Below are 14,332 nucleotides of genomic sequence, written 5' to 3'. Positions count from 1 at the left end.
TGGGAAGTTCATTTCCCCTTGTTTTGCAAAACGGGCTCAGGGATTGACCCCTGGAGTGACCCCAGTGTCAGGAGGTATTAATGATCTCCATACAGGCAATAAACAGGCAGACCCGGCTGGCCTGGTGTGGAGGTGCCCTGGAATGGGGCTGCCTTATTAGCCTCCCATTCGCTGGAGGGTAGAGGCTTAATTAACGAGGGCTCCCTCATCTGTCTCCCCTCCCCCAGACATCCTTGAGCTCCATAGGTACATGGTTGGAGACACTGGAGACCTCTGGCTGGCTCCTCTGCTCCTTGTAGGCCTCCTCAAGAGGCAGCCTCTTCAGGTATCCACTCAGCCATTTGTCCACTTCTAACAGGAATTCTAGCTTGCTCCTGATAAAGTCTCTCTTGTTTGTAAAAGCCTCCAAAGGCCAAATCCATGCATTCTGAGTCACCTCACTTTTTGTCTACAAGAACCCAGGAACAAGAAGACCTTCCTCTTCTTTAACTTAAATCTCTCCAAGCCCTGTTTTCCCAAAGAGCAAAGGGAATAAGTAGGTGGTTACCTGCCTTTGGGGCAGGTGGGCAGTCTTTAGCCACTGTCTAGACTATGAAAAACACAATCTGCTTTATCACATCTCCCTCCAAATTCATTTCCATCAGGTTGGTTACTTGTTCTAGGTGTGTGACTTAACCTCCCAGTCTCGTGGGAGAGACAGACTTGTAAACCAATGCAGTAATAAAACAGGCCCAGGGCTATAATCTATTTCCATATTGAGTGTGATGAGACTACAAAAGAGGGAATAACCGATTCATCCTACCTTGTTTCACAGGGTTCCATGAGGAGATGACATGCGAGTCCATCTTTGAAAGGTGAATATGTATGGGATCCTGAGAGATAGAGGATGTGAAAAGGGACTCCCAGGAGAGAGGAGGCACAAGGCCAACGGCACAGAGGGCATATGTGAGGAGCAGCGGGGCTGCAGTGGTGGAAATGAAGCTTTGTAGACAGGTAAAGTTTGCAAAGGGTCCTGTAAACCGTGTTAATAACTTTATCTAGACAGCCATTGCAGGACATGGAGCTCCACAGAGACAGCACCAGGGCAAGTGAGAGCCGAACAGGTACTAGGTAACTCTGAGCCTCGCTGAGGAAAAATAATTAAACACGGGCAAGGAGAGCCTAAGAAAACTGAGAGGCAAATTGTCATCATATGCATCCTTTGTGCAAACTGGCTGGCAGCAGCACAAAAAGAAGGACCCAAATGCTTCGGTCAGCTTCTTGGAGTTTTCTATAGACCATGTCTATAAGGAGAAAGGAAAATTTGAAGACATGGCAAAGGTGGACAAGGCCCATTGTAAAAGAGTCATGAAAACCTGTGTCTCTTATAAAGAGGAAACAAAAAAGAAGTTCAAGGCTCCCAATGTACCCAAAAGGCTTCCTTTGGCCTTTTTCTTATTTTGTTCTGAGTTTCACTCAAAAAATCAAAGGAGAACATCTGGGTCTATCCATTGGTGATGTTGCAAAGAACGTGGGAGAGATGTGGAATAACGCTGCAGCAGATGACAAGCAAGCAGCCTTATAAAAGAAGGCGGAAGGGAACACATAGAAAGGCTATTGCTGTCTACTGAGCTAAAGGAAAGCTGATAGAGTGAAAAAGAGAGACATCAAGGCTGAAAAAAAGCAAGAAAAAGAAGGAAGATGAGGAAGATGAAAAGGGGGAGGAGGAGAAAGATGAAGAAGATGATGATGAATAAGTTGGTTCTAGTTAAGTTTTTTTTTTTCTTGTCTTGTTTATAGAGCATTTAATGCCTCTGTACGCAACTCACTCCTTTTTAAGAAAAAATTGAAATGTAAGGCTGTGTAAGATTTGTTTTAAAACCATACAGTGGGGCTTCCCTGGTGGCGCAGTGGTTGAGAATCCGCCTGCCGATGCAGGAGACACGGGTTCGTGCCCCGGTCCGGGAAGATCCCACATGCCGCGGAGCAACTAAGCCCATGAGCCATGGCCGCTAGGCCTGCGCGTCCGGAGCCTGTGCTCCGCAATGGGAGAGGCCACAACAGTGAGAGGCCTGCATACTGCAAAAATAAAAAATAAAAAAATTTAAAAAAATAAAACCATACAGTGTCTTTTTCTGTATAGTTACACTGCTGAATGTGTCTCTAGCTAACGCTGTCCTGGTGGTATTTTCAATGGCTGCTAACCTTGCCTGATACAGTGTGGGGATGTAAACTGGCATGGAAATTTAAAGTTGCTTCTTGCTGGTACACAATACAAATGAGTTATGTATGGGGATAGTAGATTTTTCATCTTCAGTTGTCTCTGATGCAGCTTATATACAAAGTAATTGTTGTTCTGTTAACCAAATACCACTCTGTAATTGCAAAAAAAAATTAAAAGTTGCAGCAATTTTGTTGACAATCTGAATGCCTCTAAGTAAATACAGTTTGTTAAAATTAGTACTGTCCTTTTCCTAGGTCTGAAACTTTTCTTATTGAGAGGAAGCTTGTCTTTTGCCTTTGCCCAATTTGGATCACGTGAACTATTACAGTGTTTATCTTTTCAGTATAGTTAGCTGATAAAAAGCTTTTGTCTACACACCCTGCATATGCTGAGGGTAATAAAAGTTGAAGTGAGACCAAAACAACTCCACAGACTCCCCCCCAAAACCAAACCAAACCAAAAACAACAGCACAAAACTTTATCTAAGGGAAATGGGAAGCCATAAATGGTTTTTGGCAGAAAACGGTTCTAGACTGATCAGATTTGTGTTTTAAGCAATGATTGCTGGTAGGGTGGGAAGATGTGGGAGTGGAGCAGAGTAGCAGCAAGGAGGCCAGTTGTGAAGGCAGGGAAATTATTCAAAGGATATTTAGGAGAAGTGGAGTAGGAAAGAGGCTGGAGTTTAGGATGTCTCTGGGCAGGAATATGGTGGACATTTGTGATTTTGCACGTCCTGGGTCCACTCCTCTTTTTCAGGTTCAGAACCCCAATTTCGTTTTAGGGGAAAGAATCACTGCCATTGATAATGTTCGGTGGGAAGAGTTTCAGTGAAGGCCCTCTGCCCATCCCCAGCCAAGAGCATGTTAGAGGCTTTCTTCCTAGAATTCTAATCTTGAGCATAAGGGCCGAAAGAATGGAGGCAGAGGAGTTGAATCAGCCTTTTTGGGTCTCAGCTTCCTTACGCATACAGTTGAGTTAAGATTCAACCAACACTGCGTGGTAAGCAACATTCCTTTTTTCAAAAAGTTATTTTCTTGAAGTACAGTTGTTTTACAATGTTGTGTTAGTTTCCACTGTCCAGCAAAGTGATTCAGTTCTACATATATATATATTCTTTTTCAAATTCTTTTCCATTATGGGTTATCACAGGATATTGAATATAGTTCCCTGTGCTCTACAGTAGGACCTTGTTGTTTATCCATTCTATATGTAATAGTTTGTATCTGCTCATTCCAAACTCCCAGTCCATCCCTCCCCCATACCCCTTCACCCTGGGCAATATGGTAGGTAACATTCTTATTCTACATTCTCCGGTCTTCATGCCCTGGAGGAGCCGTTCACCTGTACCCACCACTCAGCTCTCCAGAGCTGCTCCGGCCTCCAGCATTTCTGAGCCTGGAGTTGGAGCCTTCACTTCAAGTTGGTGAGTTGCTCCATCCTTCCAGTAAATCCCCTCTCCGCTTAAGCCAGCCAGGTGCATTTCAACAGCTTTGACAACAGAACCCTATCTGGTCATGATGACACTAAGTGAGAGAAGAGGCAGGGGGTGTGGGCAGAAATAAGTTTAGCTTGGCAGAAAAAGAACTTTTTCAGAGCAAGGGAGAGGTCAGTATAGTGTAAAATGCCGGCAAGAGTGTCAAGGAGGAGAATGTAAATGATTGGCAAGGAGAGCACTGGGGACGTTAGAAAGAGCAGGTGGAGGGCAGGGGAGAGAAGAGTCTGCCTCCCTCCCAGCCTGTTGGAGGCTCAGATGAGCTGGCTGTGGTGAACTGGGAGGCGGCCACCAAATAAGAAGCTTGCACTCGGATTTCCCGGGGCTTCTGGAAAGAGCAGTTGTGCTTGCCTCCTGTACCATCCTCCCCTCTCACGGGCATTGACAAAAATATGCTGGCAAGTCCCTACACCCCACTGGAGCCCTCACCCACCCAGAGGGCCTGTCCTGGGGAGCTCTGTCTCAGTCACCTAGGAGCCCAGGGCCCAGCTGAGAGGCTGTAGAGAACCCTGCCGTGGCCCTGGGTCCCTGCAGTGGACTCTCCTTCACAGCCCAGCCTTCCAGCCCGCTGTCACTAGCGTCCAAACTCACCCAACTCATCGTCTGACATTAAAGCCCTCCAAGACCAGCTCCAAACCCCCTTCCACCCCCGTCCCGCTTCTCAGAAACCAGAGTTCCCTGAACACAGCTCTCTCGAAATGGCCTACACAGTCCTGTTCCTGCACCTTTGTTCACACGACACCCCTTCTCTCCTCTGATCTCCCGCCTACACGCACACTTCACAGTTTCTGAAGCATCTTCACATATTCACGTTACCTGAGTTCACAACAGCCCCGAGGAGTAGGAAAGGAGGAAGTGGTATAGTTATGCCCCTTTTACAAATAAGAAAACTGAGGCTGGGGGAAGTAAAGGGACTTTCCCAAGGTCACACAACTAGGAAGTGGCCTGTGCAGACTTCTGGAGTCCAGTGGCTTCTAGAAGCCAGGCCCTGGAATCGTGAAGGTTAGTGCAATTGTCGCCTCCTTGCCAGCACAGGGCAGGCTGTTGGCTCCATGCAATTTGGTTAGAGGTGTTTGGGGGGCATCACCGGTGCAGTGGTCAAGAGCTGGCCTCTGGGTCCATAAGACTTGGGTAACTTAGCCTCTCTGGGCCTCAGTTTCCTCATCTATAAAATGAACAAAACCCATTTACATCATCAGGTCGTTAACTATTTGGGAAGCATTTAGAACACTACATAGTAAATAGATTTACTTGAAAGAAAATCAGTGAACCCAGTGATTTAGGCAAGATGGCAATTGGTTGAAAAGGACTAGACCCACTCACTCATTGTGCACAGCTTTACAGTAAAATATCCTCCTGGTAGGGAATCTGGCAGTCACAACAGGCTGCAGAGGAAACAAAAGAGATAACCGCTGTCAACATTTTGCCGTATTCCCTTCTCTTCTTTTTTCCTTAACTTAAAAAGTTTTTTGAAATGTATTAAATTTTAATCAAACAGACCTAGAAAAGTCAGTCATTAGCTTTTCAGATGAGAGTCATTCTGATGAACCATTGAGCACCTTGTGTGCATATTTAAGCACTGTTGCCCAGTTTTTATAATTTTTCAGGGTTTTTTTTCTCTTCCCAGTTAATATTTAGTCCGTTACTTGTGCTCTTGACTACTTGTAAGAGCAAAGAGGTGGAACAACAGAAATGTTACTTACTTAAATGATGGCCACTTGCCAAATTGTATGTGTGGTGTGATCCAAATTTTATAAAAAATTAGACTAGAGAAGTTAAACACTTTTTTCATATGTTTAATGGCCGCTCGGTTATCCTCTTTGGTGAAATGTATTACCTTTTTATCCATTTTCTTCTGTCCATTTTTCTATTTATTTCTCCGCTCTTTTCTTGATGATTTGTAAGAACTTTCTGTATATTAATTATACCAGTCTGTTGTATTGTATATACCAGATATCTGTGTTGCAAGTAGCTTCTTTCAACCTGGGGGTTGTTTTTTCACTCTATGAATGGATCTTGCGATGATCACATGTTCTAAATTTTAACATAAATTACTACAGCAGATATTTTCTCTCAAATAAAAATCAGTTATATCTCTGCAGGGATCCATGGCAAGGTGTGACCTGTAGTTGCCTCAGGGAGGGTAGGGTTGTGGGTGTTCTGTTTTGTTCTTCTGTGGCTTATGTCTTCCTTTGCCTTGTCTGTAAATTTTTCTGTAATGGGTATGTATTGCTGTTTTCATAAGAAAAATAGAAATAAGAACAATAATGATAAACAATAGCTAACGTTAAACCCTTACCATATGCCAGTGTATTAAATGCTTGATATGAATTCCCTTAATGGGTGCAACAACATAATGTAGACACTATTATCCACTTTCTAAAATAAACTTTTTATTTCAGAATAGATTTATAGAAAAGTTGCAAAGATGTGCATAAACTCCCCAGATAGCTCACACCCAGTCTCCCCTACTGTTAACATCTTACGTCACATGAATATCGTGTATTTGTCACAACTAATGAACGAATATTGATCAATAATATTAACTAAATAAAGTCCATCCATACTTTATTCAGATTTCCTTAGTTTTTACCCAGTGTCCTTTTTCTGCTCCCGAATTCCATCCAGGATATCACATTACATTTATTCATCATCTCTCCTTAAGCTCCTCTTGGCTGTGACGGTTTCTCCAACTTTCCTTGTTTTTGAAGACTTTGACAGCTTTAAGGAGTGCTGGTCAGGTATTTGTAGACTGTCCCTTGATCAGGGTTTGTCTCATGTGTTTCTCAGGATTGAAGGAATCTCAGGATTCCTTCCTTTGGGGGAGGAAAGCCACAGCTGTGAAGTGCCTTTCTCATCACATCCTATCAAAGGGATGTGTTATCAAGATGACTTATCACTAATGATATTGACCTCGATCACTTAGCCGAGGTAGTGTTTGCCAGGTTTCGACTAGACTAAACGTTCTCCACTCTCTTTTCACACTGCAGTTGTCGGGAAAAAGTCACTGAGCGCGGCCCCCACTTCAGGAATGGGGAGTTCTGCTCTTCTCCTGGAGGGAGGAGTATTTACGTAAATTATTTGACATTCTTCACAGTAGATTTATCTATTCTCCTCAGGTTTATTTATTTTTTCAATCATTTATTTATATCAGTATAACCTCATGGATATTCATCTTGTACTTTGGGTTATAATCCAATACTGTGTTATTTATTTTGTCACGTTGTTGCAGTTTTGGCCATTGGGAGCTCTTTCAGCTGGCTCCTGTGTCCCTTTGATACCCCATCATTAACATCCACCTTTCACAGATGAAAAAAATAAAATTGAGAGAAGATGAATTACAGCATTAAGAGTCACACTGCTGGTGAATGGGGTATCTTCTAACTTCTGGGCAGCAAGTATGACCATTAGACACCATTGTCTCCTCTAAACACAGACACAGACACAGACAGACAGACAGACAGACACACACACACACACACACACACACACGTGTTTTAAGAAATTTTGGAGTTTGGATCAATTTTGCCCTGCTTGCAAAACTTTTCTAATTTCTCTTAATCCATACATAATCTTTGCTATGGTTTCCTTTTCATGCCTGTATACGTGTGTGTGTGTGTGAGTGTGTGACCATCTAGTTTGTTCCCACAGATCCTTTTGGTTATATATTAATTCTGTTTCAATAAATAAATACTTTATTGTTGAGCATTTCAGTTATTCCAAATTTTTGCTAATATATACAACACAGAGAAGAAATACTTAGCTATAAAAAATTAGAAATTAAAAAGATTTAAAACGCCTTGAAAAGATGGACAGAAATGCTTAAAGACATCTAAAGGTTGCAAAACCACTTCGCAAGCAACTGAAAATTCGAAGACTTTCAAAACACTGGCTTTGGATATGTGCTCATCGTTTCCAAGGCCATCCTGCTGATCGGCCTGTTTTGGGCCAGCTACAAGGAGCCCATCTACCAGCCCCTCTTTCCCGGATAACCTCCTACAGCACATGTGGCCTGGACGCACTTCCAGACTCCTGTACAGTTCCTGCCCCCTTGGTCTGAGAGCTGCAGGGAAGGGCGTCCTCGGAGGAAGGCGCCACTGGCCGCCCAGCACCACGAGGCCGGCCGCTCCCCCTCCTTCCCGCCGGATGCCCTGTGATCGCGGCCAGGTGGGCGGTTTGCACCCGCATAGGTTACACCCTCCATCCTCTCCACCCAGAGTTACCCTCCCCGCACCTGCCGCCACCTGGGTCACCCCTATATCTGCACACACCCTCCCATAACAACCCTGTGAAGGAGACAAGCACAGGAACCTGTGCCCAGAGGAGGGCCTGAGGAAACCGAGGCACAGAGGTAAAGTGAGCGAGTCAGGCAGAGCTAGAACCCAAGCGTCTCCCTCAAAATCCAGGGCTCCTTCCTACTCCCTTGCTGCAAGGGGTCTCTGCTCTGGAAACTCTTCTGTGGTGGGAGATACTGACCCGAGACCTTGCCCGTCTCTCCCTGTGCTTGGCGTGGTGTCTGGGCACCTCTTCAAGGGCAGTCGTCTCCTTGTTTCTGCCAAGAAGAGGATGCAATGGAGAGCTGAGGGGTCCCCAGCCTCTCCCGTCTGACAACAGCATCAAGGCCAGGACCAAAGTAGGTAGGAGGAAACACAAATGCACCCAGGTGTAGCCCCGGAGAACCTAGACCAGGGTTTCTCAGCCTTGGCACTATTGACATTTGGGGCCAAATACTTCTTTGTTTCAGGGGCTGCCCTGTGATTGTGGGACGTTCAGCAGCATCCTGGCCTCTACCCACTAGGTGCCTGTCACATCCCTACTCCAGGTTATGAAGACCCCAAATGTCTCCAAACATTGCCAGATGTCCTTGGGGGAGGGGTGTCAAAAATCACCCCCATTTAGAAACACTGGCCTAAACAGACAGCCACTGGGTTTTCAGGGCAGTGTCTGCCTTGACTGCATTTTTTTCCAGAAGTATAATTTATTCAATATGTAACCAACTGTGACTGGATTTGTATACATTTAAAGAACTTTTTGCATCATTACATAACACATTTTTTATCAAGCATGGTGTTCTGATTTGGGGGTTTTAAAATATGGTCTCCGTGGCATGTTCTCAAAGAGAGGACAGACCTGAACTCCAGTCCTCGGCCAAAGGTCCGGATTCTGGGGAGGAACCCGGCCAGATTTGGGAGGGGGTGGAGCTGCTGACCCAAGGTCCTGGGTCATCTCTGGCTGTGACACAAACCCTTTCTGAATGTTGTGTCTGCACTGCCACCACACAGCCTCCTGGGGAGTGGGCTTTGCCCGTGAAAGCAGGTTGGCTGCCTGCAGAATAGTGAGAGCTCACAGCAATGGTGACCTCATCTCTCTGTGGCCTGAGTGAGCACAGGACGGTATTTACCCCACCCTTGCATCCATCTTCCTACCACCAGCAGCGTGGCTAATGTGCTTCCCAGGTTAACACTGAGTTCTCAGGCCACAGGAGCAGAAACACTGTCTCATCAAAGGACCACGTTGCAGACCCTTTCAATAAAACCTTTGACCTCCTGAAAGATTGTGGGATGGGGGGGGGGGTCTGTTTTTTGATTTTCCCAGGATGGACTGAGTCAACTAGAGAGGGTCACTGTTGGAGGGAGAGGAGGCGCTGGTGAACTTGGACTCATTGGCCAGAGGCAGGGTGGACAAGTGACCCTCCCTCCCAGTTCAAAGTCATCTCATTTGGCTTTGTACGGTATTCCCACCTATGCCTGAAATGGAGATCCAGTCAAGCACTTTCTCTAAACTTACCTGATCTGAAGATTTACCTGGGGCACTTGTTAAAAATAAAGATTCCTAGGCCCTTTCAGCAATTCTGACTCAGTAGGTCAGGGACTGAGCCCAGATGTTTTTAGTGCCTATAACAAACACCTCAGGCGAGTTGGGCAACACAGAGGAGGCAAATTCCTATACTTTGCTCTTGGCGTGTTATTTTCCTCTAGCTCCTTTCTCTCTGAGAACTTGGCAAGTTCTGTTACAGCCCTGGGTCTCCTGAGGGTGGAACTTAACTTATCCATCTCCAGGGTCAACAAGATACCTGCAGTGATGGATGTTCAGTACATTTTTGTGGACTAAATAAGTTCTCAAATAGGCCTCTCCACATGCAAGTCACATGTCCTATGTTTCTTGGAGTAGAGGATGCAGTATTTAGGATCCAAAGCTTTATAGCATTTTCTTTTTAATCTACTTTAGTGAGATATAGTTTACATACAATAAAGTGTACCCATTTAAAGTATCAGTTGGGGGCTTCCCTGGTGGCGCAGTGGTTGAGAATCCGCCTGCCGATGCTGGGGACGCTGGTTCATGCCCCGGTCCGGGAAGATCCCACATGCCGCGGAGCGGCTGGGCCCGTGAGCCACGGCCGCTGAGCCTGCGCGTCTGGAGCCTGTGCTCCTCAACGGGAGAGGCCACAACAGTGAGAGGCCCACGTAGCACACACACACAAACACACACACACACACACACACACACACACACAAAAGTATCAGTTGGATGAGTTCTGACAAGTGTGTGCTACATCGGTATAACCACAACCACAAGATACGGGATATTTCCATCAACCCCAGGAGTCTCCTGTCCCTTTGCAGTCAGTCCCCCCTGGGCCCCGGCTCCAGACAACTTCTCTGCTTCCTGGCACTATAGATTAGTTTGCATTCTCTAGAACTACATGTAAACAGAATCGTACAGTATGTATTCTTTTGCATCTGGCTTCTTTCATTCAGCGTAATGATTTGAGATTCAGCCATGCTGGTGGGTAAATCAGTCCTTTATATTGCTGAGTTGTATTCCATTATATGCATATGACCCCCGTTTGTTTATTCAGTCACCTGTTGATGGGCATTTAGATTGTTTCCAGATTTGGCTGTTGTAAAGAAAACCTCTATAAACATTTGTGTACAAGTCTTTGTGTGGACATATGTTTTCATTTCTCATGGAATTTTCTGGGACTGGGGTAGAGGTAGCCAGGGGTAGGGACATCAGAAAAAGCCCTCCCTCATCTATTAAGTCAATAAACATTTATTAGGACGATGATGTGCCAAGCCTGAACTACAGGCTAAGAAAGCCAGGACAAAGAGGGCTCTCATGACCTTTCAGTGTGGTCAGCATCGTGGCAGAAACGCCCTCTGCGGAAGGGGCCAGCCCAGCCAAGGAGACCCAAGAGGGCCTCAAAAATCTTCAGACCACATTCCGCTAAGAAGGCTTAATTTCGAATGCAGGTGTGTGAGGGAACATTTTTAATGGCTCAGAGGGAAAGACTCCTTAACTAAACTATCACATTTTTTTCCACTTAACACCAAGATAAATTTCCCTAAATGGGAGTTTCCACTGGGAAGAGAAAGAAATGTGGACAGACCCTTCTGGGAAAAGTGAGCCTGGGTAAGTTTTCTGGACAATCAGAAAGAAAAGTATATTAGTATATCACAAACTGGGTGGCTTAAACAAAAGACATTGATTCTCTCACGGTTCTGCAGACCAGAGTTTGGAATCTCGGTGCCTGTGGAGCCGCACTCCTTCTGGAGGTTCTAAGGGAGAATCCTTCCTTCCTCCTTCTAGCTTCTGGTGGCTCCAGGAATTCCTTGGCTTGTGGCAGCATCTAGTCTCTGCCTCAGTTTTCACATGACCTTCTTCCTTGTGTCCTTTTTATTGTAAGGATACGAGTCCAGTAGATTAGTGTCCACCCTGAATCCAGGATGATATCACCTTGAGATCCTGAACTGATGACATCTGCAGAGATCCTATCCAAGTAAGGTCACATTCACAGGTACTGGGGGATAAGGATTAGCTATCTCTCAGGGTGGGCGGGGGCGGGGACACAATTCACCCCACCGCAGAAGAAAAACTACCAAGAGTCAAAAAAAACTCTGGGCCATGGGGCTTCCGTGGTGGCGCAGTGGTTGAGAATCCGCCTGCCGATGCAGGGGACACGGGTTCGTGCCCCGGTCCGGGAAGATCCCACATGCGGTGGAGCGGCTGGGCCCGTGAGCCATGGCCGCTGAGCCTGCGCGTCCGGAGCCTGTGCTCCGCAACGGGAGAGGCCACAACGGTGAGAGGCCCGCGTACCACAAAAAAAAAAAACCTCTGGGCCAGCAACTAACTAAAATAAAAATAATAAAGTCAATATTATCTAGAGTTTCCTATGTGCTGAGATCTGTCCGAAACACTAGACATAAATTATCCCATTTAAACTCCTTGGCAGCTCTGAGGCAGGCAAGATCACTGGCTGCGATTTGATGAAGGAGGAAACCACAGGTGGTACCAGGTGCTTCATTAACATGTTCACGGTCGGTTGGGCGGGTCGGGCGGGTCGGTTGGTCTCACAACCTACAGATAAGCAGCCCAGGCCCAGAGCCACTGCATCACTTTACCTGCAGCAGGTGTTGAGGAGAAGTGCGTCGCAGTGCAGACTCTGCCCCTAAAGTTCTTGGAGGTCTTGGGCATCTTTCTCCTTCCAGGGCTTGCGGGAGTTCGGTGTAAGGGGTGGGAGCGACTTCTCAGAGCCTAGACCTTGGGAAACGAGCAGAGGTGGTGGGTGAATCTACTGCCGGCTGGCTCTGTCCACGACTTCTTTTAACCCTTGAGCCTGGGGGCCACCATTGAGGCAGAAGGACCGGACAGAAACCTACACAGAATCTTGGGAATAGAAGTTGAGGCAACATGGCAGTTTTGAAACATGCATCTTAAGAGTAGGCCAGGAGGTCCAGCATCCAAGAGGCGGCAAGAATGAGGGTGCACAGGGTGAGGCTGGCTTGCAGCTGGGGGCTGCCTTGGGAGTCCCATCCACCTGGGGAAGAGGTCTGCCCTGCCTGGGAGCCAGGATGGGCCGGGCACCCACCTTCTTGGCCTGGTATCTAGGAATGAGCTGTGGAAAGTAAAATTCTGACAGCACCGCAAATGACCAGCTAAGAGGCAAAGAGGAAGCAGTGGATAGAGGGGTCCTCTCCCAGTTCAGCCAGTCCTCCTTCCTCCCACTTGAAGGATTTATTCTCTTCTTCCCATTCTTCCTTAATCAATCTACTTTCTTCAGGTAATCAATGATCTACCCATTACCCAGATCAACCTAGGAAAAGCTGAGGCCAGTAACTGACCAACCCCAGCTACAGTGTGGAGTTGAGCAGTTTAGAAAAGCAGTCAGCACACATTCATTATTAGGCATATTAATATAAAAGTCGATATCCAGAATCTGAAACTCTTTGGGCATAGCCCAGCCGTCCCCCTCCAGGTGATTCTGATGCAAGTTTGAAAACAACTGCCCTGCATCCTCCTACCCCCTCAAAGATTCAGGCAGGCCAAAGTCATCTCATTTTCTTTTAGAATAGGGTGCCCAGCCTGCCAGATGAAGGAAATAGCCTCTCTCTGGAGTTTAGTAAAGCCTTTGAAAACTTTGAGGACAATGTGGGAAAATGTAGAGAAGACCAGTGAGGAAGGGGGCTGGATACAGCACGACATCGTGCTGTCATTCCGGAGGCACAAGTAGGACCAACGGCAGTTGGACAGTCACACCCAAAGAGTGTTAGTTAACAGGTTAGTTACAAATCTGGCAGGAGGTCTCTACTGAGGAGCCACAGGATTCTGCCCAGTTTGACCTTTTTTTTTTTTTTTTTGCGGTACGCGGGCCTCTCACTGTTGTGGCCTCTCCCGTTGCGGAGCACAGGCTCCGGACGCGCAGGCTCAGCGGCCATGGCTCATGGGCCCAGCCGCTCTGCGGCATGTGGGATCTTCCCGGACCGGGGCACGAACCCGCGTCCCCTGCATCCGCAGGCGGACTCTCAACCACTGCGCCACCAGGGAAGCGCCCAGTTTGACCTTTTTAAGCAGCGCTGTGGAAGATGGCATAGCATCAGCTCGGTAGGTGGCACAAACTAGGGGAGATGGCAAATACACTGGATAACAGAATGAGAACCAAACATGATTGACCAGTCAGAAAGAGACATAAGACCCAGCACAAAGTTGCCAGGTATGGTTGCGTAGGCTGTTGATCACCCAAGTGCATCTTCCGAGTTGAGGAGCTAAATGGGGGCTGAAATTCAGCCAGCTCTCCTCTCAATTCCACCCAAAAGAAGAGGAACCTTTTAAAAATTCACATTGAAGGTATTTTATGAATTTGCTGCAATGCTGGCTTATCATTTTTTCTACTGGGGTAAATATATATATATATATAACATAAAATTTGCCATTTGAATCATTTAAAAATCTTAAATTGTGGTACAATATACATAAGAGTTACCATTTTAATTATTTTTAAGTGTACAGTTCAGTGGCATTAAGTATATTCACATTGGTTTGCAACCATCAGCAATATCTATTTCCAAAATATTTTCATCAACTTAAACAGAAACTCTGTACCCATTGAGCAACAACTCCTCATTCGCCCCTCCCCCCAGGCCCTGGTAACATCTGCCCTATTTTGTCTCTGTGAATTTGCCTATGTTAGATATTCCGTACAAGTGGAATCACACAATATTTGTCTTTTTGTGTCTAGCGTATTTCACTCGGTTTGATGCCTTCAAGTTTTATCCATGTTGTAGCATGTATTGGAGCTTTGTTCCTTTTATGGCTGTATAATATTCTATTGTATGTATATACAGGCATACCTTGGAGAT

At 46.1% G+C, this 14,332-nt stretch overlaps 1 pseudogene; it reads left to right on the top strand.

Annotated features, from left to right (window-relative positions):
* The first annotated feature begins 250 nt into the window (after positions 1-250).
* LOC131746369 (high mobility group protein B1 pseudogene) lies at positions 251-1,736 on the top strand (annotated as a pseudogene).
* Positions 1,737-14,332: the final 12,596 nt, after the last annotated feature.

The sequence above is a fragment of the Kogia breviceps genome, chromosome 19 (assembly GCF_026419965.1).
Source record: "Kogia breviceps isolate mKogBre1 chromosome 19, mKogBre1 haplotype 1, whole genome shotgun sequence".
Classification (NCBI taxonomy): Eukaryota; Metazoa; Chordata; class Mammalia; order Artiodactyla; family Physeteridae; genus Kogia; species Kogia breviceps.
The sequence above is the reverse complement of the archived record's forward strand: the minus strand, read 5'-3'. Positions and strand labels throughout refer to the sequence as shown.